Raw genomic sequence first — 24528 nt, 5'->3', positions numbered from 1 at the left:
TTTTTTACAAGATTTGGCTTTGACTGAATGCTGGGTTTAAATGGTGTTCAGGGATATATTCACCTCTTTTAGATTTTCTCAGCCGTTCCTGGGCAAATTTAAATTCAACATCTGATAGATCCTTAGCACAATATTATGCTTGAAATAACTCAGCAGCTCAGAGACTACCCCTATGAACACAGGTTCCTTAGTTTGCAGACTGAGTTATCCAACTCGGCCTTGTGGGAGAAGCAGCGCAGCACACGGAGCTTGTACAGCCATTCCCCTTCCTTCCCCCAGAGGACAGACCACCAAAATAATAGTGGTTACATCTGCTAAGATCACAGCGTTTTAACGCCTGCATGTGTCAGATATGTAATTCGTCAAATTATCTCAAACATACAAATTCAAACTACCTCAAATGCATAATCCCCATTTTTAAAATAAGCACCATGTTGCTTTAGGCTGAAACACAGAAGCTGGATAATTGAATAAATCGGTATTTAAATTTTTGAGAAATTCTGATCAAAGTTGCAAAATATGCATCACGGTGTGAGAGCAAAAACAAGTGACTTTCAATAGGACTGCATATTCCTTCAGCAAAACATCAATCTTATGAGGTACAGGCAATTTTTCATAAAAATGTAAATACTTACCCAAAGAAGCAACGTGCTTAGAAAAAAAACTTCCTAGTTATATATAATGATATATCACCTAGCCTCAAAATGTCACTCTTCAAACGCATTTCCAGTTTGGGGCCCAACAGTAGAGAGGACAGGCTACGTCCCAGGGGAACGGAGCTGGCACGGGCCTGCTGCAGTTGCGCCTTCCTCACAACATCCTGCAGGCAAACTAGCTTAAACGGGGATGAACTCAGCAATTTGTCGAAATGCTTAATTTGATGCAATTTGCGGCCATGGTCTGGGGCATGCAGAGGTCCAAGGGCACACTGAGCAAAGGGTCTGAGGCCACCAGTGGACCAGAAACTTTTCTCTCACAACAGGGCATAGGTGGGGTGACGGGGAAGCAAACACCCCTCCCTCCTGCTGAACGAAATTGCTGCCCATCACTTCAACCTACCTGCCCGTTCCCTCGCACAGCCTCATCAGACAGAAAGTCACCTCTATAATCTACAGCCCCAGCAAAGCCTTCTGCCACCGTCGGTGACAAGCATCCAAACTTCGGGCCCGTCACATGTGCTGCTCACAGCATCCAAGGGCTCAGCTCTGCCCGCAGCAGCAAGCCTGACTAGCGCACATATTTAAATGTGAAACCAACTGCAGTGAAACCCTTTCCAGCTGCAGCTGTAAGGAGGAGGACGTGTGATTACTATTTGCAAGAAGACGAAATAGCTAAGTGAATGGATAAAAAGTTAAGCCTACAATGCTCTTGTTCCCCCTTCTGAACAACCTTTACAATTCACTAAAAATGCTTAATATAGTTGGTAGTATAATACAACGTGCTTAACATTTCAATTTAATTTGCCTTAGAATGGGAACTGAAAACACGATATTAAATGCCATTCCATGCATAACTCACTCTTCGGAGCTCAAACTTTTCTATCCAGCATCACCCCAAACTACACTTTGGTGCACCGGTGAATGTCGAAGCAACTGTTCATTAAAAAGATTATTTTCAGCTACTTCACTGATGACAGCACAGACGAGCTATTGCTGGCACTTTTAAATCCAGCTTCCTGACACAAAACATTGTCTTGCCCTTAAAATGCAAATATAGCAGAAATGGAAATTAAAAAAAATAGCAAGCAGAAAAGCCAAAACAGATGCAAATCTTGCATCAAAGGATATAGATGCCTCTTATATTTTGAAGTATATATCTTGGAAGGTTTAAAAAGGCAGTAAGTGTCATTAAACTACTGAGAGCCTCAAAAAGAAGAAGAAAAGATTATCAGTGTTAAATGATACTTGTGGGACTGTTCCTTGTTTTTATGCCAATCTAGCAGTTTTGAAATTTGAGTTTAAAACTAGCATTAGAAACACTTGCACTAAGGTAAGGATCTTCATTCTTTGACAGAGCGAATGTGGAAGCAAACCTCCAAACAAATAACACTGAACATGATACTGAGGTTACTTTACTGTAGCTAACCTGTTCTATAATTTCATCTTTTTTTTACTCAGTTTTTCTGGTGCCACTAATTTGCAATCAAGAAAGATTTCAGATCAAAATAGGATGGAGAACGGGAATCTAAATGACAAGCATTCCTTTTAATGAGGATTAGTTGAGAGGTATGCTACAGTGGCAGTGAAAAAATAGATAATTCACATTACTTCCAGACCCACTAGCTGCCACGAAGTTTAAAAAGAGTAATCACTTGAACTGTACCAAAAATTAGTATTTTGTAACCCAGTTGATAGCATTTTTGAGTTTCAGGGTTATTTGCAGTTTTCTCCAGTCAAAATCACTCCATGAGTACTTCTCAGTGACCTATGTCCTAAATCATTTTAAATCCCTACAAGCAAGTGACCTCTTCATGATCTGACTCACAAAGAAAAAACATGGTGACTCCCACCAACCATTCTTTTTTAAACCACTATCAGAACTAAATTTCTCCAAAATAAACCTGCCAAAAAAAAAAAAAAAAGGGAAGAAAAGGGCCCTCAGAATTAATATTAATTAATCACACTATCAGAAAGATAAATATCAGTCCTCACATTCTGACGATGAAAAACAAAGAGGTTAAGTGACATTTTCAGTGACACATAGCAAAACACTGCCACAGCACGGATCAGATCTCAGAAGTTTTCTATTGTTTTCAGCCCACTAGCCTTGAATAACTCCTGTGCATGCAATGCTGAATCAGGTATATTCAGAATATAAAAAGCTTATTCTAGTTCATGTAAACCAGTCCAGAAAACAAAAGCCTATGCTATAGTAATATTTTAAAATACATTAAAGTCCATCAAGAACATTTCTGAGAAAATATAGCTTTAATCTTAAAATGATAGTTTTGGTGCATTCTATTACAGAAAGCTTAAAAATGTATTAAGCAACAGATGATTACAAAAAAAAAAAATCAGTCACTTCAAAAATCTCTATAACTCAACACCTAGCTATGGTACAGACCCTACTGAGGTTTAAAAATAGTGACATGTATTGATTAATTAAAATATCCCGAGCTCAACATACTTGCTTTACTCTTCCTCACACTCTGTAAACACTAATTAGGTTGCTCCTTACAGAACCTTTGGTAATTTTACACAAATTTACACTAAGGAGAAAGCTACAAAACATTTAATTTTTCTCCTCTCACAAATGTTACCAACACTTTACTCAAACAAAGGTCTTGTGACAAAACCTAAGAATCCCCAAGGTTAAACTAAAAACAAAGAAATACCCAAATATTTATACAATTGATTCTGCTCAGGCTTGCAGGTTAACGTTACTGTTACATCTTACAGCCTACACTAGTAAGGCCGCACATGAAGCAGCCTATTTCAGGTCCCAGTATTAAAATAAATCAGAATAGTTAATTATGCATCATTTTGTATGTCACTAAGTGACCTATGAATTGGCATGAAGGTTACTTTATGTATTTCGGGAATGCTCTGTTTGAAACACTGTTTCCTTTCCCTCAACTATTTAGTAATTTACTATTCTAAACAGTTAAACAAATGATTTAAGTATACAACAATGCTACAGAACACTACTGTTTTGAAAGGCTAACATTAAAACAGTGAGTAAGTGCAAAATAGGCATCTTTTCTATATCTATACTAAATACGAACAAATTATTATAGTCAGGGAAAGCCTTAAGTTAAAAATAAATACTAATTTGAACACTAAAATCTGTATCTCACTCGAAAGGGTTTAGTGCAGCATTAGAGAAGCGGATTTAATAATTAATCATATTTTCTTTAGAGTAATATTACTAGCAGTAATGTTTTTCCTTAATGGTTTTAAATTACCTAGCACAGGAAAAAAAGTGTGTCAAAATCTCTTAAACTTTATCTGACTCTTTTTTCCCCCCACAAATTAACATGGGAGCACAGACACAACGCATAACTTCCCAGTCCCACATTGGTAACGAAATTTCCAAGGGCTGATCCAAGGGCATCGAGTCAACGGAGTGATTCCCACTGATGTCAACAGAAAGCTTCCTGCTGACTCGAGGGAGTTTTGGATAGGGGCTTTCATGCAGGGAAAAGACCAGGGGAAATCCTCTTTGGAAGGGGATCTTCTGTGTTTTTCTCTTTAAAAAAGTATATAAACAATGAGGCTTTGTAAAAATAGAAGCGATTCCCAGGTAGTGATTACCGCGTGTGCTTCCCATCTGCGGCTCTGCACCATGTACATATAGATGATGACAGTATAAATTTAGGGACTTTTGAGGTTATTTTTCCCTGAGAATAGAGCAGCAGCGCTTCTCTCCGGACTGCTCTTGCAGGTCTGAATGAACGGCTCTCCTGCCAACAGCCCTGCCCGCACACAACCCAGCCTGCACCCCGTGCAGCAACCCCATCCTGGGACCTCACCAGTGCCCAGCCAGGGGCTGCGCTGGGAAACGGGCCCGCAGCCTCCTGAACCTGACATCTGCGGGGTGAAAAGAAAAAGAGAAATCGCCTAGCGGGCTGTCTTTACCTTTGCCATGCAAGCGCAGCTGGGTGGCAGCGGCTGTGCGGGCAGAGGCCGAGCGCTCCGCGGGGCGCGCAAGCAGCGCGCTGCGGGGCAGGCAGGCGGCGGGGCAGGCACGGCGCTCGCCTCTCCCTCCCCTCCTCGTCCTTACCCCGGCACTCCCGACTTGAAAAGCAAACACCTCAGGGCATGCCTCACCGCCGCGGTCTCCCTTCTCCGAATAAATAAATAAATAAATAAATAAATGAAATAAAAAATTAAACTTTCAAAACTTTCCAGGTCCCGCGGACCTCTTGAATTTCAAGAGCCAATTTCAAGGCAAGGCCCCCACGCACCAGCCACGGAGGCCGCCTGCGGAACTCCGCAGCTCCAGCAGCATTATTTATTAATCCTTGGTTTTAGGGCTTTTTTTTTTTTTTGCCTTTTTTTTTTTTGGGGGGGGGGGGAGGGGGTGTATAAGGGAAGAGGGGCGAAAGCCGTCGGCAGGCGCAAGAGGCCCCGCGGTTCCCCACCCGTGCCAGCGGGGGCGCCCCGAGGTAGCCCCGAGGGGGCGGCCGGCTCCGGGAGGGGGGCCCCGGCCTCCCCTCCGCTCGGAGGACGGGAGGGAGGCGGAGGGGTGGGGGGGGAGCTGCTCGCTTCTCCTCCGGCAGGCAGGCAGCACACAAAGGAGAAACGTGACACGTTTCTTCACCCCGGCTGTCTGCTGGGGAGGTCTTTAAAAAAAAAAAAAAAAAGGGGGGGGGGAGAAAAAAAAAGAAAAAAGAAAAACAACACAAACGGGGAAGCGAGGCGAGGGACGGCCGAGCCTCCCCTGGAAACGCTCCCTGGGAAGCCCGGCCCCCGAGCCCTCCCTGCCTTGCACTTCTGGCCCCGCACGGGAAGGCTACAGGTTGTTTGGTTTTAATTACGCGGGGGGCGGCCGGGGGGGCGAGGGTGCGGGGCCGAGAGGGTTCTCGGCCCCGCAGCCCCGGCAGATTTGGGGAAAGTGGGGCTGGGACCGGAGGGGGGGGGGGGTGCAGAGAAAGGGACCCGGGCGCAGCCCAAACTCCGGCGCAGCCCGAACTCCGGCCGGGCAGCGGCCCCCCCACCCCCGCGGCTCAGCGGCCCCCCCGCATGCGGTGCGTTTTCGGGAGCGGTGCCCCCGGGCGCCGGGGGAGCTGACACATGTCACCGGCCAAACTTTCCGCGGCAAGTGAGTGAGCAACGGAGGCCTTGGGGGGGGGGGGGGGGGAGAGAGAGAGAGGGGGGAGAAGCAGCGAGTCACACCGGATTGCGGGGGGAGGAGGGGACGGGTGTGTGCGGGGGGTTGGCGGGGGGTGGGGGGGGGAACACTTAACCGGGAGGAGACACCGTGCAGGGCGTCCCGACGAGCTGACACCGAGAGAAAAAGGGCGAGCGGAGCCGCGCACACGGGCGCGCACATGCAAAGTCCTCTGCGGGCGGAGCCGCCGCTGCCGCCGCCGGGCCGAGCGGGCCGGGGGGGGGGGCGGCCGGGGGGGCCCCTCCGCGGGTGCGGTGCCTGGCGCCCCTCCCGCAGGCTGGCGCTGCCTGCCGCTGCTGCCTCCTCCCTCCCCCCGGCGTGCGGGGGTCTGGCTGTGTGCGGAGTGTGCCGCCTGTGTGTATGTGTTTTGTTGGGAATGCAAAAAAAAAAAAAAAAAAAAAAGGGGAGGAAAAAAAAAAAAAAAACGCTGCACACACACACACACCGACTCCTTCGGAGAGAAAAAGAGGAGTGAAGAGGGAGCCCTCACATGATCGCGAAGTGGCCTGCACAGGAGTGCTAATAATGCGCGGGGTGGTGGTGGGAGGAAAGGAGGTGTGTGGGGGGGGAGATTGGCAACAGCCAAAAGTGCGGCGGGACGGGACGGGACGCGCTGCGCCCTGCCCTGCCCTGCCCTGCCCCGGCCGCCGCGCCCCGCTCCGCTCCGCGCCTCCCCCGGCCGGGCCCCGCGGCGCGGTCGCTGCGAGCCGCCCTCCGCCGTCGGGTCCACCTGCTGTGTAAACAAACCGTCGGGGAAGTTGTTTGCTCTCCCCTCCCCGCCCCCTCTTCCCCCTCCCTCCCTCTCTCCCTCCCTCCTCCTCCTCCTCTCCCCCCCTTTTTTTGCTCCGTTAGACACAACGAGTTTAGCAGACGGGGAGAAAACAAAGCCGGGTGTTGTGCTGGCAGTGCCGAGTGGCTGCAGCCTGCTGGCAGCCCTCGACGTGCCGCGGGCCGAGCACGGGGGTAGGGACCCGATTGGGAGGCGCCCTGGAGGGGAGGAGGGATGAGGATGCGGGTCGGGGTCCCCCCCGTTGCAGCCGCATCCCCCCGCATCCTCGCCCCTCCGCTTCCCGAAACTTTCTCTCCCCTCCCGACGGGCCGCGGCAAGGTGCAAGAGCCCCCCCCCGAGGGAACCGGCCGCCCCCGGGAGCCCAGAGGTGCCCCCAGGCTTTGAGCGAGGATGGGGCTGGGGGAGCACACGGGCTGGCAGCGCGGCCAGAAGCGGGAGGAATGCTGCGGGCCCCCGCGATTGCCGGGCACTCGATGCCGAGCACTTAATCCCGCTGCCGCCCCGCAGGTACATCAGCAAATTAACAAAGCGGGCTGCGCTGTGTAATTCAAGCATCCTCCCGCTCCCAGCGCCCTAACCTCCACCCGGCACTTTTCGCATTCGCAAAGCTCTCCTGCGTGCACCGCCGCTCGGCGTTAACCACGGGACGAATTAAAAAATGATAATAATTATAATAACTTCGCTTCGGCTGCTCGCTCCCGGCCGGCCCCACCGGGGGCACTGCACCCCCCACCACCACCCCCGGGCTCCTGCACGGCCGCTACCGCGGGGGCGGAGCCGCCGCAACTTCGGCAACTCCGCAGGGGCCCCCCGCGAACGGGGCCGCCCCGGCTCCCTCCCGGCCCCGGCCCCGCCGCCGGGAGGGGGCCGGGGCGGCTGCGGGGGGGCCCGTGCGGGGCGGCGGCGGGGCCGGCCAATGGGGCGAGCTCGGGTTCGGGAGGTGAAAGTTCACCGCCGGGGCAGGCTGCCGCGGGGGCGCGGCGCTGCCGATGGGTGGTCGTAAAATATATTTATTTGCTACTTGCAACTCTTTTGTCTCCCCCCCCCACCTCCCGCTTCCCACTCTCCCTTACCCCCACCACCGCCCTCAGCCCTATCTCACGCACACCTCGCCCGCCCCGTTGCCGCTAAACCCCGGTCGCTTTTATTTCTCGCTACTTTGCGAGCGCAACGGTTGCGGGGGGGCGCCGGCCGCGCCCCCCGAGGGGCTGGGGGCTGCGGAGCGGCGTGGCCGCAGGCAGCCGGCCCCCGCGGCCCTGGGACGGTGCGGGGCGGGGGGGACCCGTGCGGGGCGCTCCGCCGCGCTCCCCGCCGCCTGCAAACGAAATCGCCCCCCTCGGGCTCCGCTTGCCGGTGGGATGAACCGGCTCGGCATCGGGGCTCCGCGGAGGCGCAAGTTGCGCGGCCCCAAAGCCGACGCCCCCTTCCCGGAGGCGGCGGGCGGGCGCCTTGCTCTCCCCGTGGGGAGCCGGGCGGGTTTCCCCGCGGAACCGGCCGCGAGGGGCGTCCCAAAGCTGCGGCCGGAGGAAAGGGGCGGCGAACACAGCGCTTGGCGGAGGGGAACCCGCGGGCGGCGGCGCGGCCCCGCAGCCGGGCACCGACGGCTCCGTCGGGCGCCCCCGCGCCGCGGCCGCGGAGGGCCGGAGGGGAAAGGAGGTGCACGGCGGCACCGGGGCTGCCCCGGGTCGGGCTGCCCCGGGTCGGGATGCCCTATTGTGCCCTGCTCTGCCCGGCCCTGCCTCTCTTTGCCCTGCCCTGCCCGGTCCCGGGCCGCCGCCGTCGAGCCGGGCTCCCTCCTCTCCAGCGAGCCGCGGTAGCCCCGCAGCCCCCGGCAGCTCTCCGCTTTGTTTCAAGGCGATGTAAAAATCCCCCCTCGTTCACACGGCCGCTGCTGACAGCCTCTCTGCCTAGCGGGTAATAATACGCGGGGAACAATACGACGCTTGGCTGCTTAAATTAGTCGGCGTTGCTCGGGTCTGAGCGGCTCGCAAGTGCCACGCAAAAGGAGGGCTCAACAAACAAACACTTCGCCGACTCTTTTATTTTTACGGCGGTGGTTACGGCGGAAAAAAAAAATAAAACTTGGCTTTGTAATGAAAAAGGCTGGTGCGTTTTATTTGTTCCTGTTTACGGTTCGAGATTTCATCTGCACAGTTGTATTGTATTTCTCGCTTCAAATAAACCGCTTTGAAACTGTCTTCCTTTAATTAATTTAATGTATTTTCTGTGTGCAGCTGGCAGCGTTAGGTGTCTATCAGATTGCCATTTTCAATTAGGATTGTTTATAACGCGACCGCGAAAACAGGCTGCTCTTCTAAATAGGTTTGTTCCCCTTTCTCCCCGCGCACGGCTCCCGAGACGGTTTGGAAGGAGCAGAAAATGTTGGTTTTAACCGAAGTCAAATCGAGGAGAATCTGTATTACAACATCAAAGTGAAGGGAGACGTTACAAAATTGGTGGAGTTACACCACCATCTGTCGTTAAGCGTCGGGACTACAAAAGTTCAGACGTACAATAAATCTTAATGAGAGCTGGCAACTTTTTTTTAATATATTTTTCCCCCTTTCCAGACGGCTCTCACTTTCCCACCGGGGCTGAAGCCGGGAGCCCCTCACTGTGGTGTCCGGCCTCTGATGCCTAGCTTGGCCCCCAGCAGCCCAAGGATGGTGGCCCTCTGAAGTGGCCCGGCACCCACACGGCTTCCAGCCTTCAGGAGAAAGTTCATCGGAAAGCTAACATAAGCCAAAAAGGTTAAATTAAATAAAAATAAAAAGTTCTTATTGCTAGGGTGCTGGCTGTGGGATTCCAGATCCAATTCTGTGTGTACCCACATAATGCTGGGTCCTGAGAAGAAACACATAGAAAACACACATAGAATAACGTAAGGGGTGAGGCTGGTGTGTCCTAATGCTACCCGCGAGTCCTCCTACAGCGGCAGAAGCTGTAAACAGATCCTCAGAGGAATCACAAAATGTTTTTGCATTACCCGGTGTAAGCAGTGTACCTGCTTTGTCTGGCTGACCAAGTGAAGGGTGCCCATCAGACTTCAGCCCTTCCTCAATTCTTCAGCTAATGGGCCTACAGAGCGCTCATTTGCCATCATTAGTAAAGAACCAAGATGCATGTTATTCCTTTAGGATTTTCCAGGTATTCCTTGAGTTTCAGGTTGCTGCTCAGAGTGGCGTAGGAACGGCCATTCAAGCGGGTGCTCAAAGACCGCTACAATGAAAACCACCAGGTTTATCAATATTTTATCACAACTCCTATTTTAGGGCATGTGGCGTTTGGTAAGGATTGAACCAAACGGGTTTCGGTATGGAGTGCTTTATCACTAAAACTCAACTTCCAGGTTATTTTGCTTCAGCTGTGGAAATTCGCAGCTTTTTGCCCGTCTTCAGCCTGACATTTTGCAAGTGCTCACCACTTTTATCCTGTAACTAGCAATCGGCATTTTCCAGTGCTGTGGCTATTGTTAGGGGGTGATGGCAGTTTAACACTCTCTTACAAATCTTGTTTCCCTGTCTGATTCCTCATCAAAGTGAAACTCAGATTTTTCTCTGTCCTACCAGTAGCTGTTGATGCCCAGGATGAGGGTCCCCCTTCTTGATGTGTCAAAAGCGAGAAACCCTTTTCCTCTAAGGCTATATGTCCACTTTCTAGGCTATCATGAAACGTGGGATTACCCTGCAGGCAATAAACACTTTCGGTATTCCTTTGTCTAACAGCTATTTTCATATTATTCTGAAAAAAATACTTTCTACCTTCTCCGTAGTCAACTAAGCTCTCATAAGCAACTAAGCTCTTTGAGTCAACATTAAAGGCTAAGGTTTCTCAATTGGTGAGAGAAGTGTTTAACATTCCTCTGGCAGAAATAAATCCTGTGAAATGTTCTCTGCTTTGAGAAATGGCTGGGCCACTGCTACCAATTACTGATTTAGGAATGTTTGGTAAAAAACTTGCGTCCAAAAATTTGCAGATCATTTCACTGTTTGCACTACCTACAGCTTTAAGTGTGTTTTATTACAATTTCATTTTAAAGTTACTCAGTAAGCATTAGAGAGGCAACCAAAATTAAAAATAAAATAATTAGAGTTGCTGGAGGAAAGAAAAACAAAGCAGGATGCTGCCTTATGTATGCTGTCTTAACAGTGCTGCTCCAAAAGGAGGGGTTGCACTGTGATAGTCTTCCCTGGATTCTTTGATACAGAAAAATCATAATAACAATAAGCTGTGCAAATCTTCAACCATTTCATGTATTGGAAAAACACAGAAGGTTTTTGTTTATTTGTTTGTTTGTTTGTTTGTTTGTTTTTACCTTATATTTCACATCTATATATAAAAGCTTGACCTACAGAACTTTGTGGTTTCTTTTCCTGTTTTGTGTGGTCAGACTTGGAGGAGAAATGTGCCACATTGACCTTTCAGTTAAAGGTCCCAGTCCCCAGCATTTAGGTGTGTATACAAAGGTATTATTTAGTCAAAGGTGAGGAAAGTTTTAAGACTGAGGTGAGTTTCCAAAGGACAACTCTTGGAACAGTATCACAAACAAGCATAAGCAATAGTTCTTAGTGTGTCCCACAAACAGCTCATGGCTTCTGGAAAATTTAGTATCTGACCTGTAAGGTTTAGATATTGCAAAAGGTGCTGCTAAAATGTAGGATCCTAAATCCAAGCTGCAATCTTCAAAATCCTTCTTTAGCCCTCCGAGGAGTTAGCATTGCTAAGGTGACACTAAAATCCCTTTGGCTCCTAAGATGCCACTTCTGCTCGAAATAACTGTCACAGTAGGGTTGAAAAGCTTGGCATGTTTCCTAAACTGAACCAACCTCCTAAAACTAGGCATCCTCTGTGCAGCTGAGCATTAATTTTTAATTAGGTAAAATGCCCAACCAGTCCTTAGAGCCTTGCCTGACCCTAGCCTCCCCTTTCCTCTGTAAGTGTCCTACCCACTGGGCTGTGTAATCACACTTCTCTCACTGCTCCAGTCCATCTTCAGCCTTTTTTTTTTTTTTTTCTGCAAAGTGACACTGCATCCCCACTCCAGGCCAGCTGAAAGCAAGTGCTTAGGTCACGGTCACGGGAGGCAACTGATGGTTTAGGCCTGAGGAGGGTCTAGAAAACAATTAGAATAGCATAACAACTTATTAATATATATCCATTAATATATATATTGCAGCTACTTCAAGATATTGAAAAACTGGAAGTTTTAAAACAGGTAAGGACACCTGCTTCTTTTATAAAACAGTCGCCATGAGCACGATGTCCAAAAGAAGGGCTTTGAGTCACAACATAGCAGGGCATGACAACCCCAAGAAGGCCAGCAGTTGAGACAACACTGTCTCTTCAGCCTTTCAGCAGTCACCTCAGAAAAATGACTCATCCCTGACTTCCTCACCATGATGGGCAGGCAGCCCAGGCACCTCGCTCAAGCTATAGATCATGTGGGATTTCTTTTACGAGTCAGGTAAATAAAGTCAGCAAAAGCAGACTCAGCGGTGACAACACACTGCTGGCTATAAAACACTGGGTCTTCTCGAGTTCCACCAAAATCTGTGGTCTGGCCTTTCATTTTCTATCCTGTGATCATTTATCTTCATTTTTTTCCCTTCTTGGTTTACTGAGAGCAAAACATAATAGAGACTTCCAGGAATTTTTTGTTAAGGGTGACAGAAGTCTTCCTAACAGGAAGATTTTCTGCTTTTATTTGTTGTGAGAGTGTCCCACTCTCCTCTTCCAGCATGCAAAAGTGTCCCTGCCCCAAGCTACAGAGTTGCGGGAAGTGTCACCTCCAGATGAACTGCTTCAGCCTCACTCAAAGTGCGTGAGCTGGTAGAAGTAAATGAGTGGTAAGGCAGCACAAGGCCTCTTACAGTTGTCCCATGATGTCTTCAGGCAGCATGTATTTGTTGCCCATGGGCTATGACTTGCTTTCACAGGGTAGAAATCCATCTGTCAGAACCTGAAGTTTGTGGAGGGAGCATGCTAGGTTCAGCTTCACAGAAGAAAACAGTACTGATTTTGTTTGCTTCCAACCCCAAATGTGGTTTTCAGCACTGATATTAAGCTATGATTTCATCATACCCAAAGAGCACAAAGTTTCTAGTTATTTAAGAAAAGAAGAAAAAAAAAAAGGCAAAGCATTCTTATGTTTAAGGAAATACATTTAGTAACCAAACAGCAATTACAGCTGTATCAGGAAACTGCTTTACTTTGGTACCAAACACACAAGGACCACATTAAAGATGCAAAATTGCACTCAGCTTCATGGCATTTACACATCTGTAACGACATTCCTGGCATTCTGGAAATTTTGTCAGTATTTAGGGGTAGGGGACAGAGCTGTCTTTTTAGAAACCATTTATATGTCATGCACACAAATTAACATGTATTAAGTAGTCATCTTTCCACCCACAAGCACTTGTGTAGAATTCATGGGTTTGTGAAGTAAATTGAAAGCAGACTGTGGATGTTAACAATATGGTTAGATACAGGAGTTTTACACTAGTTGAACACTAAATAAACAAGCCCCTTTTTAGGTTTATTTAAAGGGATTGCAGGGACACAACCTTAGAATATATATTTTAAAGCAATAGAGATAATGCCTTGTAGATGTGAATTATAGAGTTCTGTGATACAGAAGCATCAAAGTAACTTGTTTTCCAAATTTGTACAAAACTATAATCAGATAAATGACAAAATACTACTTTCTGCCTCAGCATCCTACTTGTCACTTTCCTTAAACAGCAAAACACGCTTTTTATTGCTACAGCTGCACAGCCAGTAGAGCTAGAAGGAGAATCAGAGAAATGTAGAATCACGCACAGTCAACACAATTGGATATCACAGCACTGCACTTTAGTCTGTCAGTTATTTTACTCATTGTATAAGAAGCAAAGCAGTAGGCAAGGCTAAGTGACTCAGAAAAAACAGCACTTTTTAGAACAAATGATTTGTGAAGAAATGAAGTGTTATCTGTAGCCTTGGACATTTGTATCGAGGCAAGAGGTTTAGCAATTTAGCAAAGATTGGTTTATACCTAATCATTTAATAATTAAAAAAATATATATTTTAAAAGGAATTCTTTTTATTTACATGGTCTTTTCCTTCCTTCCTTCCTTCCTTCCTTCCTTCCTTCCTTCCTTCCTTCCTTCCTTCCTTCCTTCCTTCCTTCCTTCCTTCCTTCCTTCCTTCCTTCCTTCCTTCCTTCCTTCCTTCCTTCCTTCCTTCCTTCCTTCCTTCCTTCCTTCCTTCCTTCCTTCCTTCCTTCCTTCCTTCCTTCCTTCCTTCCTTCCTTCCTTCCTTCCTTCCTTCCTTCCTTCCTTCCTTCCTTCCTTCCTTCCTTCCTTCCTTCCTTCTTTCCTTCTTTCTTCTTCTTCTTCTTCTTCTTCTTCTTCTTCTTCTTCTTCTTCTTCTTCTTCTTCTTCTTCTTCTTCTTCTTCTTCTTCTTCTTCTTCTTCTTCTTCTTCTTCTTCTTCTTCTTCTTCTTCTTCTTCTTCTTCCTTCTTTTCCAATATTAGACAACATCTTTTCAAGTTCTCAAACTGCAACTACTCCTAAATCATTTCAGTAACTCATGGACCCTGATTCCAATTCAAGGCAGGAATGACACTAGCTCCGATGTTCCACATTTCCAAAGATGCGGCTCTAGCCGAAGCTTACTTGGACATGTGGAAAGCACGTTCCAGAGTCATCTGCTCAAACCATATGCATCTTCTTACCTCAGCCCAACCACCCATTCTCTGGAGCGCTCTGTTCCTGAAACTTGGTGGTTAAAAATTTAAGCTTGGACATCTCATTAAACAAATGTCTCTTCTACTCACGAGCGCCCTCTGTGTTAGATTTTCAGAAGTCACCAGTCATCAGATTTAAAGACATGTCATTTAAAGACATCAGATTATTGAAAATAATCTTGACAATAATCTTGGAAATCTGCCATTTTTTTTCTTTAAGAGTACTTAAATCAATGTTGACTTCTTAAAAAATTGTTCCAATAATAGAATTATAGGTACTACACACATAAATTCTGGTATTTTTAGTTTGTTGAAAAACAAAAACAAAACAAAACAATAATAATAATAATAATAATAAAAAACTACACACTTGACTTTGGGCCCATATATATCTATGCTGAAGAAGGGAAGAACAATAATTCTTTTTACTGTAATTTATTGTATTTAATATAACAGGTGAACTGGTGCTACTTGCTGTAATAAAGGTTTAAGAGGGATTATTCTAGGAGATGATCTGCTAGTTTATCCATGGATTTTAATAGGGCCTGCTCTGGTCCTAACATAAGCATTACCTAAATCTACAGAAAGACTGCTGGTTGCACCATGACTCTGACCAGCTAACTACAAAGTGTATGGAGACTAAATAAATAAATATCAAGGTCTTTAATAAATAAGAGCAATAAATCAGCAATATATATATTGTATTCTTTATACTTATATGGAATTAAATTCATGTTACACTGCTATATGTTCAACTGTGTATCACTGACCATTTACAATGTGTAGCTACAGTCTAGAAAAGGAGAAATAGTTGGTGCCTCAAAAACATGTAAAAACATCAAGGATTTTATTGTTGTTGTTAATCTGAATTAAATGTTGGAGTCCCTTTGGGCAGACAGGTCTGAAAACGCTTTAGAATATTGTGGAGAAACCTTAGAATACTGGTTAACCACCAAAACGATCCTGAACTGTTTGTGCATTGTCCATTGCTAGCATCTCCCTCTGTCCATACTGATACCAATGGATATGTGAACAACTACGCTATGAAACTTCAGCAGTAAATTAACCCTCATATCAGAACAGAACAATGAGTTTGTATGAAATTCAGGCATTGAAAGCAAAGCAAAAGACCAACATCTTTAAGTGTCTGTACATCAGTGTCAGGAGCCTGAATGGTAAAGAACAGAAATTGATACTGTTAATTTATAAGCTGAGTTTGTTTTAGTTGGGCTCAAACCTGATGAGAATGCATATGCATGATTGGATTATTAAAATGAATGTCCTAATCTGCCCAGAGAAGGGCAGAGAGAAGTAGAAGTAAGAAGGAGAGAGGTAACCAAACAACTGAATTTTAGACACCTGCTTAGATACTTTCATAAATGACATGGTCTCTTTAGGCTTCTCCCATCTTAGAAGAGACAGGAGATTCACATGGATGCATTGAATCCCCTTGGAATCTTTCAACTGAGTTCAGGGAATAAGAGAAAATAGCCTTCTAAGTTAAAGATTTATTTTGGATAGTATGTGCTATAAATACCCCTGCTGAATAGAAGAATTGCATCATCTGTTTCCAAGTCACAACACATTGCAAACAAACTCATGCATGAATGTCCTCATGGAGGAATAGGGGGTGTCCAGAGCAGAATATTGAACTGTATCATTTGGCAATACTTTAACTACCTATCTGAAATGACAGAGGAAGGAAAATTGTGTTTAAATGAAGAAACTCAACCCAAACTTAATAAAATGGGTATTCATTTCCTAACTCAAAGAGTTGCATCCACCAGAAAATGGAATTAGATGTCAATGTCATATGAGGAAAAGCTGATGCCTGAATTAAAAATTATAAAGATAAAGCAGATTTTTTTGATCATAGACATAGTGAATAAATAGTTTTGAATTTTAGAGTGACAAAAGAGGACAATAAGCAGCAGTTACAAAAGCTAGAGTTTTTAAAATACATAGACACAGATAATTGCCATTCAAGAGTCTTAAAAGAGTGGGATGCACTTCTTGCTTTACCATTAATATGGATTTGCAATAAATCTTGGAAAACAAAGCAAGTTCCAAAAAGAATGGAAAAATGCAAATGCTTTAACTGTATTTCTAAGTGGTAAACAAGACAGTGTGGATGGGCTTGTCAATCTGATATCAATCCCAAAGAATGAATGAAATACATGCTGAAATGATACATGGGAAAAATGAATGCAAAATGTGCACTGGATACTTATGCTGGGAGAGGCTGAGAGTGAGACAAAGGGTCTGTGTTGGGGAAAAAAAAAAAAAAAAAAAAAGGTCTTCTAAAAACCCACAGGGATCATGACAATCAACTGAGCAAAATCTTTGCTCAGTTCTCCGTGCGATGATCAGAAGAAATGTATGTTCACCGTTCAAGAGAGATGATTAAAACTTGGAAAAGGTTAATGGGAGAGCAACAAGAATTCAAACATATTTTAAAGCATGTATCACAATACCCACAAAGCAGTATATTTTGATAATAGATGGGCCCTCACTGTTACATACAATGTATAACAGATTCCAGAGGATGGCATTTGCAATGAGACAAATTCAGACTACAATGCAGAGGAACATTTTTAACAACAACACCATTCTCAAATAATTACTTATTTACTGTCATGGGTTCTTCATCACAAGAGTGAATATATTCCTGTGCATATACTATCATTAAAATAAAAATTAACTCAGGAAAAAATCATAACGTGCTGCATACGAGTTAAGGTTCCATGATCACAACAGCCAAGTCTGGCTATGAGCTGTGTTGAGGTCAGAATTGTCATCACGAGGTTTTTAACACCCCATGAAGACAAATGGGACCAACCACATCATTCCTTACAAGCTTCTGTTTCAGGCAGTTTAAAAATTTGGGAACACCACTGTATGAGATGGCATGTGGGAGGGTGTATTCATAAACAGAAAGGAAATGTCACTAAAGGAAGTGTCTTATAATTATTAATGTTTAAGATTTCAATTTCAACTGTAGTTAACACCTGCACATTGAGGACAGTGTTGTACCATGCATTGTAAAAAAAAAAAAAAAAAAATCTATTTCAGTTAGTTTGCAATCAGCCCAATTTGAGGACAACAGTAATTTGTAGCCAGGGAACAAACATAGCCATAGCTGTTGACAGTATGCATCCTATTACTCTGAAGCACTGTTTGACTAATGCAGGATGCACCACTTTATTATAGCATGGATAAAATCTGGGTTCAAAGCTTAGCTGGCTTCTGTCTAGTAAATATTTTTCCTTTTTTATCAATGTGTTGAAGCAAGTGTGAAATGCAAGTATGAAAGCACTGACAGCACATTTTCAAGTATATTGTGTTTTGTTTTGTTAAAAAATACTCTAAGATGAAAAATGTACAGTTTGGTTGCTCACAAAGTATCTGTGAAGCAGATAGAAATCTGCTTATTTGACTTCTCCATAACATCATATATGAGGAAAATTTCACCATGAAACAAAGAATCTAGCCTCTTTTGTAGAGGAAATGACCTTCCCCACAAGCTAAAAGTATTAGTATTAAAGAAATGTACATCTCTTCTTTTTCCTGTTCTTCTTTGATCAATTTTTGATTGAAAACTTGAGTACTTGGTGCAAAAATCTCAGTATGAGGAAATCTGAACAATCTCTGCGTTCGCTGTTCTCTTAATTGCTTTTCACCATCTTGTCCAAAGCACACGTTGTAAGGCATAGCTGCATGGACTATGATGTAATGAGATCTTGTTAGCTAAGCAAGACCAGACCTCAAGCTTAAGCAAAATAAATTCAGATAGACTCTCTGCCCCTTGACCCAGCTGTTTTGCAGTCTTTGAACAGTAAAGAAACTTGGAATCTGGTCACAGATGCCAGTGTAGAAATTCCCCTGGCTGAAGTGAACTGTCAAATGGTGTACAACTAGAGTAGCTGGTTCCCACTGCTTTCTGTCTTGTCCAAAAAAGCATGTTAAGCAAAAGAAAGGTTGGGAAATTCAGAGGGAAGATGAACTGTGTCTTTATTGTGATGATTTCTGGCCAGCATATGGTCCCTTAGGGACCAAAGCCAGCTTCATAAATTAGAACCATATAGAGTTCACAAACTTATTTTATGTTCTAACTTCAGCTGAGGAGCAAAGCAAGACAGGACAGGGCAGGCTGAGAAAGAAGAAGCTGTAACTAGTTCTGACAACAATTCCTCTGAGCACATTTCAGAGGAGGGACAAATTCGTATTATTAAGCTTTGTGCAAAACCAGAATTATTCGTCCTAAATATCTACAATAATCAATCTAATCTCTGAATAATACATAGAAAAAACAAGGACTACAAAATGGAATTAAAGAAGCACTTACCATATATGTAAAATTTCTAATAAGAAGCGAAATTGACCTATCCTTTTCTACCCACTGAAAACTTCTCTCTCTTCTCATTACTTCATGATTTTTGCTAACAATTTATTACTTGAGAAGAGCTAGAGAGACAATGAGTCAGTCAAATCTTGAGATTATCTAGATTATCTAAAGTCTTCTTACTTTAAATAAGAGTATACCTACCTATTATGTAAAATCTGTAATTTTTTTGTAAGACTTGTTTAAATAGCATCTTTGGCTAAACATTTGTCTCTTTCAACCAAACCTTAAAGCTTTTGTTTGTTTGTTTGTTTGTTTGTTTTGTGACAGAGCTGTAAATGTTAGAGGTAGTTTTCAATTAAGACTCACCATATTATGTCATATTATGAATTTCTTTAGTTAAGAAGTGAGAAAGGATGTTCTAACCAGTAGCATGGGGACGTCTAGTGTTTTTACTGGCACCAATACTATGTAGTCTACTTTGCCAAAAAAAAAAAAAAAAAAAAAAAGAGAAAGTTTAGAGAGATTTAACTGAAATTTTTAGCATTGCAGAGATAACGTAAAAATATTTTACACAGTCTTTGCATATGTTCTCATAATACAAGAAAAATGTTAATACAGTTAATACAGTGACAGACTAATGTAAAATAAAGGAATGACAATTCATCTTCACTCAACAAGGTCTTTAACTGTGGTGGTGTTCTATACCAAAAGACAGTACTGAACACCTTTATTTTAAAAGGTCTGGATAATCTCTGTTCAGCAGTAGCTTGAACATTTATATCTGGTGGAAGAAAGGAGATCATCTTCCTTGCTTATCTCTGTTGGATTCAGAAAAACATCTTACCAAGTCCCAGCGAAGAATTATACAGTTCTCACAGGATCGCATTTTGAAAGAGTCTTCCTCCATCAACTGGAACTTTAATTATTGACAATTGCTTCAGCTGTATCGCTAGAGTGGGGCCATCAGAGCCTATGTTTGTAAACATAAAAATGACTGGAGGAATGGCTGGAGGAACACAGAGGCTCATCACCAGCAGAGAGTAATCAAATCACTTCCAAACAGTATAAATATTAGTATGGTGAAATATATTTCAATAACTAAAAATCTAAGAAGTAGCATTTCAGCCTGTAATTAGATATTGGATCCTCTGTTCTCGGAAGCAATACTTCTCAAAAGAGTTGGGGATCAGAGTTCATAGTCATCTGCATATAATTTCCCGATATGACACAGTGCACCAAATGTCTAATATGAGCTTAATAAATAGGCATCAGAGGAATAATGAATGAAGATAGGTGTCGAGAGTTATTACACTGTTGTTGTATTTAGCGCTGATGAAATCATTATTGAAATATTTTGACCAGTCCTAGGGTCCATGGTTCAGGAATATTGTTGAAGAAGTTCAGACAAAAGTCACAAACATGACTTGGGGACTGTTAATCATGCCTCAGGGTAAAAGACTCGAAGAACTCAATCTGTTTATTTTATCAGTTGAGAATATTACAGATTGATTTGAAACAACTTCAAAGCTGTTACCATGGGGAATTTTACAGGTTCTGTTATAGACTCTTAAATCTAGCAAATACATTAAATTAGTAATAATATGATGGAAAATATGATGAAATAGGAAAATCTGGACAAATTCATGCCAGAAATGAACATTGGAGTGAGCTACTTCCTAACATCCTTAATGGCAATTGTAACATGCTTTTCTAAAAGACAGCTCAAAGAAGAATTAGTGTAGGCAACTCTAACAGTCTGCTCCATACAAGAAGCTGGACCATATAATTGTGGTGGTACTTCTGTTTTTATATTTTGCAAAGTTCTGAAATGACCAGGCTGAAACACTGAGCTTTAGGTACCTTGCAGCCATCAAAGCAAAAGACTCCAAATGCAGCAGTACAAAACATGATCCTGAGTAATCAAAAGAGACCTTAGTAATGGCATATCTTTCTCTGAACCAGGCTTGTAGGTGATAATGTATTAAAATTCTGAAGAAACCATAGATATACCATTGGAAATTGTTTTACAAACACAACTAGTTTGTTAAGTGTACACTAGTATATAGGATACTAGTAAGTGCATGAATAAAACTTGGCACTTTTATATTGCTTTCCAGAAAAAAAGTCTTATAGCTTTTTACAAAAAATTAATAAGTAGAATCACTCAAAAATCCTGTGAAGTCAGTAAGTGTTATTATTTCCTTTAAGCAGAAGACAAATTGAGAGACACGGAGTGCCCAAGTTCACAGAGGAATTCTATGAGTTGTCTGGGAATTAAAGAAAAGCCTTCAGAAAGCTGTTCCTGTGCTTTAATCAATTTATTTATTTATTTATTTTAAACCAGGCATGCTGTAAAAATCCTGGCAGGTGACATTCCTGTTCTGGTGTCAGTATTGATCCAGCCCTGTGTCCAGTGCCAAAAGACACTGATGCTGAAAGCATTGTCTCTCTCCAATGACATATAGAAAGTAAAGTCTTACCCTGTGACTTATTCTTCATTGCATTGGTATAAGGAAGCGGTGATATTGATTTTAGTGTCTTGTCAAAATTCCAACTTGGGTAATTAGTTTATTCTTACCTAAACTCCTTGATTTACTGTATAGATGGTACTTTTCATATGCCTCATCACAGACAAGAGTGCCTGTACTATTAGAACAGAAAAGTATTAAATGAACCAAACCAAAAACAAGATAGCATGTCTGCCACTTTATGAATTTGTAAAGGATTCTGCAGTAAAACCAGTTAAGGGTACACAATGATTTTAGAAGGCTATAAATAAAGATAAATAAATAAATAGTATAAAAAGAATCTTAATGCAGAACTCTCTTTTGTTCTAAAACTAAGACTTTAAAAAACAAACAAACAAGCAAACAAACAAAAAATTGTTTTTAGAAAGTTTAGGAATTGCCTTAATGATAGCAACTGTCCATTATTTGGATATGTTATGGTTGGAAGACAGCTCAAGGAAAAATGGTGAAAATGGTACATATTAAGGAACAATTAGTTTACTGGACTTAAAGCAAGAAAAAAATGCACTTCTAGAAAAAAAAAAAAAAGTTCCATCTGTTACCAGCATTGAACAAAATCAACATAAAATGAGGCAACATTATTTTGGTCTTTGATCTCTTGGATGCTTTATGACAGAGGTCATAAATCATGTAATTATTATCTGATATCAAGACAGCTTGAATTAACCTCTTACATTCCTGAGGCAATGAGAGACCTCAACACAAGTTAAAGTTTGCTTGTGTGGAATAAGTAACGTTACTGGGGGAAACAAGTCCCTTTCCTCCTGTTTTAGTTTAATCTGGACTTTTGAAAACTTTAGTGGGACAGAGATGGAAAATCTCACACTGAAAATCACTGGATCATAGACATGTCCTGTTTGTTTCTGAAAGCTATGCATCTCTGATTTGTAAATCACATCATCACTTGGGTTCTGGCTTCTTTTAATTGTAGACTTCCTTTTTCCTTTTACTCCTCTTCATCAGAAGAGGTCAGCTCAAGATGCCTCTATATTCTGGCTGCTAAGATCCAGGAAAATACAAAAGGCCTTTAATCCTGACATTTCATTCCTGCCATTGATATGAAACAGCCTGCATTTGATGAGCCTCAGAAAACATAGCAATGAATAGTATACATTTGGATTTTTTTTTTTCCAGTTGGCAGTATTGAATGAGATTAAGGATTACTTTTTTGTTGTTGTTATTTATTTTATTTTATTTTATTTTATTTTATTTTATTTTATTTTATTTTATTTTATTTTATTTTATTTATTTTCCTCCTGTAATAGAAAATTTCCAGGAACACCAGTATTTCTTTTTTATTTATTTCTTTATTTATTTAAAAAAATCTGTAAATTGGCCAGCAGAAATGATGGGCATATTATGATTAAAACACCTTATTTTTATGTATACAGCAGATAATCATTTGCAGTAGGCACCACACATATATATTGTGAAAAACAGGCACACAATAGAAGGTCTTTCACAAAAGAAATGTACTGTTCCAAAGAGCGATATACCTGAAATACTTTATAACAAAAATAGAGCAGCTAGACTAATAACATCAGAACCAGGTCACACAGAACCATGAGCAATAATTCAGCATTTCGAGTACCAGAAGAAGAAAAGAAGACAATATGTAAGCTTCATAATGAAAAACATAGCAGAATAAACAGAGAAGAATCTTTTACTAACAACACTTGGAGCTGAAAGGGAGATGGGCTGAGTTACATGCACATCCTCTGAGGACAAGCACTGGATTAGGTAGCCCATAAAATGATGTACTTGAAAAACAGTAATGTACTGCTTTGGCTCAGCCAGATGGCAGGTCCTCTTTTCAGGCAGCTCTTGCACTGGATTCCTCGCTGCTGAAATGAAAAGAGCAAGTTTTAGAATCAGTTCTGTTTGTTTGTTTGTTTGTTTTCTAGTAACATGCCACTTTCACAATGTCAGTGGCTTCTTGAAATATTTAACCAATGTTGCTATCAAGTGTGGCCACCCACTTCTTTGCTCCACTCCAAGGAAAATGCTTGCTTTTCACTATGCATTTATGGTGCATCATTATTATTTCTCTATTCTTTTTAATTCTGGACTCATGGTAATAAAGATGACTGTTCAAATTTCTGAGTACTTAGCTGGGATTTTATGCAGATACAGCCATCATGGAAATGATAGGCTCCCTGGGCTTCTGTCTGGTCAGATGCTACAAACAACCCAAACCAACACGTAAGCTGTGCAGTCTTAGGTCAAAACCTTGATTTAGTATTTCACTATAGGTATAACCAGAATCTGAGGTGCTTTGCAGTCAAGGCCTGAAAAAAACCTTTTCTGCAAATACTGTATTTGTCATTCCAAGGGACTTGTAAGATTTGAGGAAGGCTCCTTTTGCCCTTTTGTCCTGCATACACATGCAAAAGATAGGGACAGACACATTCAGTTTGCAAAGCATCCGGACTGCAAGGCATTGTGTAAGAATAATACATCTGATTACTTGTCTAGTGTATGTGCAAACAAAGACTTGCGCAAGTGAGTGGGCACAGTTCAGTATTTTGATAACAGAAATAGCAAAAGGTTTGGAGATTTTCCATGCTATCAAAAGCTTTTTTTTTTTTTTCCTTTTCTTTCTTTCTTTCTTTTTTTTTTTTTTTTTTTTTTTTTTCTTCGCTACATCCTGATTCAGTGCCCCTTCCTCCTAACAAAGGTAGGGCAAGCCAAGGTATGGCATTGGATCAGGCATCAATCCTATACAGAGCTATTTCTCTGAGGATAAAGTTATATAAAGCCAAACTGTGCAAATTATATTATGTTATATAGTTTATTATAACTACTACTTAAATGGACTCACAAAAATACTGAAATCTTTTAGCAGGAATGAACGAAAAGATTTTTGAAAAATCCTACCAACACCATTGTCTAGACAAGACTTAGCTCTTTTGAGCTAAGTCCACATTCAACATATCACTATAAATTAGGGTGAAATCCCCTGAAATCAGAAGAAAGAACCTTAAAATCTTCTGTAAAAGACAGAAAATCCTATTTAGGAGTAGAGCCATGAGAGAATGTAGTAATAGCCATTTTGCCATACTTATTAAATGTTCCAATCAGGCTAACATTTATTGGTGTAACATCTTCCTAAGTTCCCACAAATCTTCAGAGGGTTGTTTGAAAGTTCTTAATTTTGCTGTGCAGTCTATGATAGAAAAAAAAAAAAAAAAAGCTTAGGCACTGTGTATTTGAGACTGTGTAATGATAGATCTCACTGTGGAGTGTGATGCATGAGAAGCACATGGCTTTATGCCAGATTTATGTTATCTTGAAATTGGGGTT

The 24528-nt window shown here is 42.7% G+C and overlaps 1 protein-coding gene and 1 long non-coding RNA gene across 13 annotated transcripts in view; one reads left to right on the top strand and one right to left on the bottom strand.

The window, feature by feature from the left end:
• Window positions 1-6044, bottom strand: part of FOXP2 (forkhead box P2) — a 436541-nt gene extending 430497 nt beyond the window's left edge. For 11 of the 12 annotated variants that reach the window (XR_011092013.1, XR_011092014.1, XM_068669521.1 and 8 more), the window contains exon 1: window positions 5909-6044. The gene's annotated coding sequence lies outside the window, so the exon portion shown is untranslated. The remainder of the gene's footprint in view (window positions 1-5908) is intronic. The other variant, XM_068669510.1, reaches the window with a different exon arrangement.
• Window positions 4956-9408, top strand: LOC137849664 (uncharacterized). Its single transcript, XR_011092016.1, has 2 exons — window positions 4956-5460; window positions 9193-9408. It is a non-coding gene; the product is annotated as an uncharacterized lncRNA (long non-coding RNA).
• The last annotated feature ends 15120 nt before the right edge of the window (window positions 9409-24528 follow it).

The sequence above is a fragment of the Anas acuta genome, chromosome 1 (genome assembly GCF_963932015.1).
Source record: "Anas acuta chromosome 1, bAnaAcu1.1, whole genome shotgun sequence".
Taxonomy (NCBI): domain Eukaryota; kingdom Metazoa; phylum Chordata; class Aves; order Anseriformes; family Anatidae; genus Anas; species Anas acuta.
Note: the sequence above shows the minus strand (reverse complement) of the source record. Positions and strands in the feature narration are given on the sequence as shown.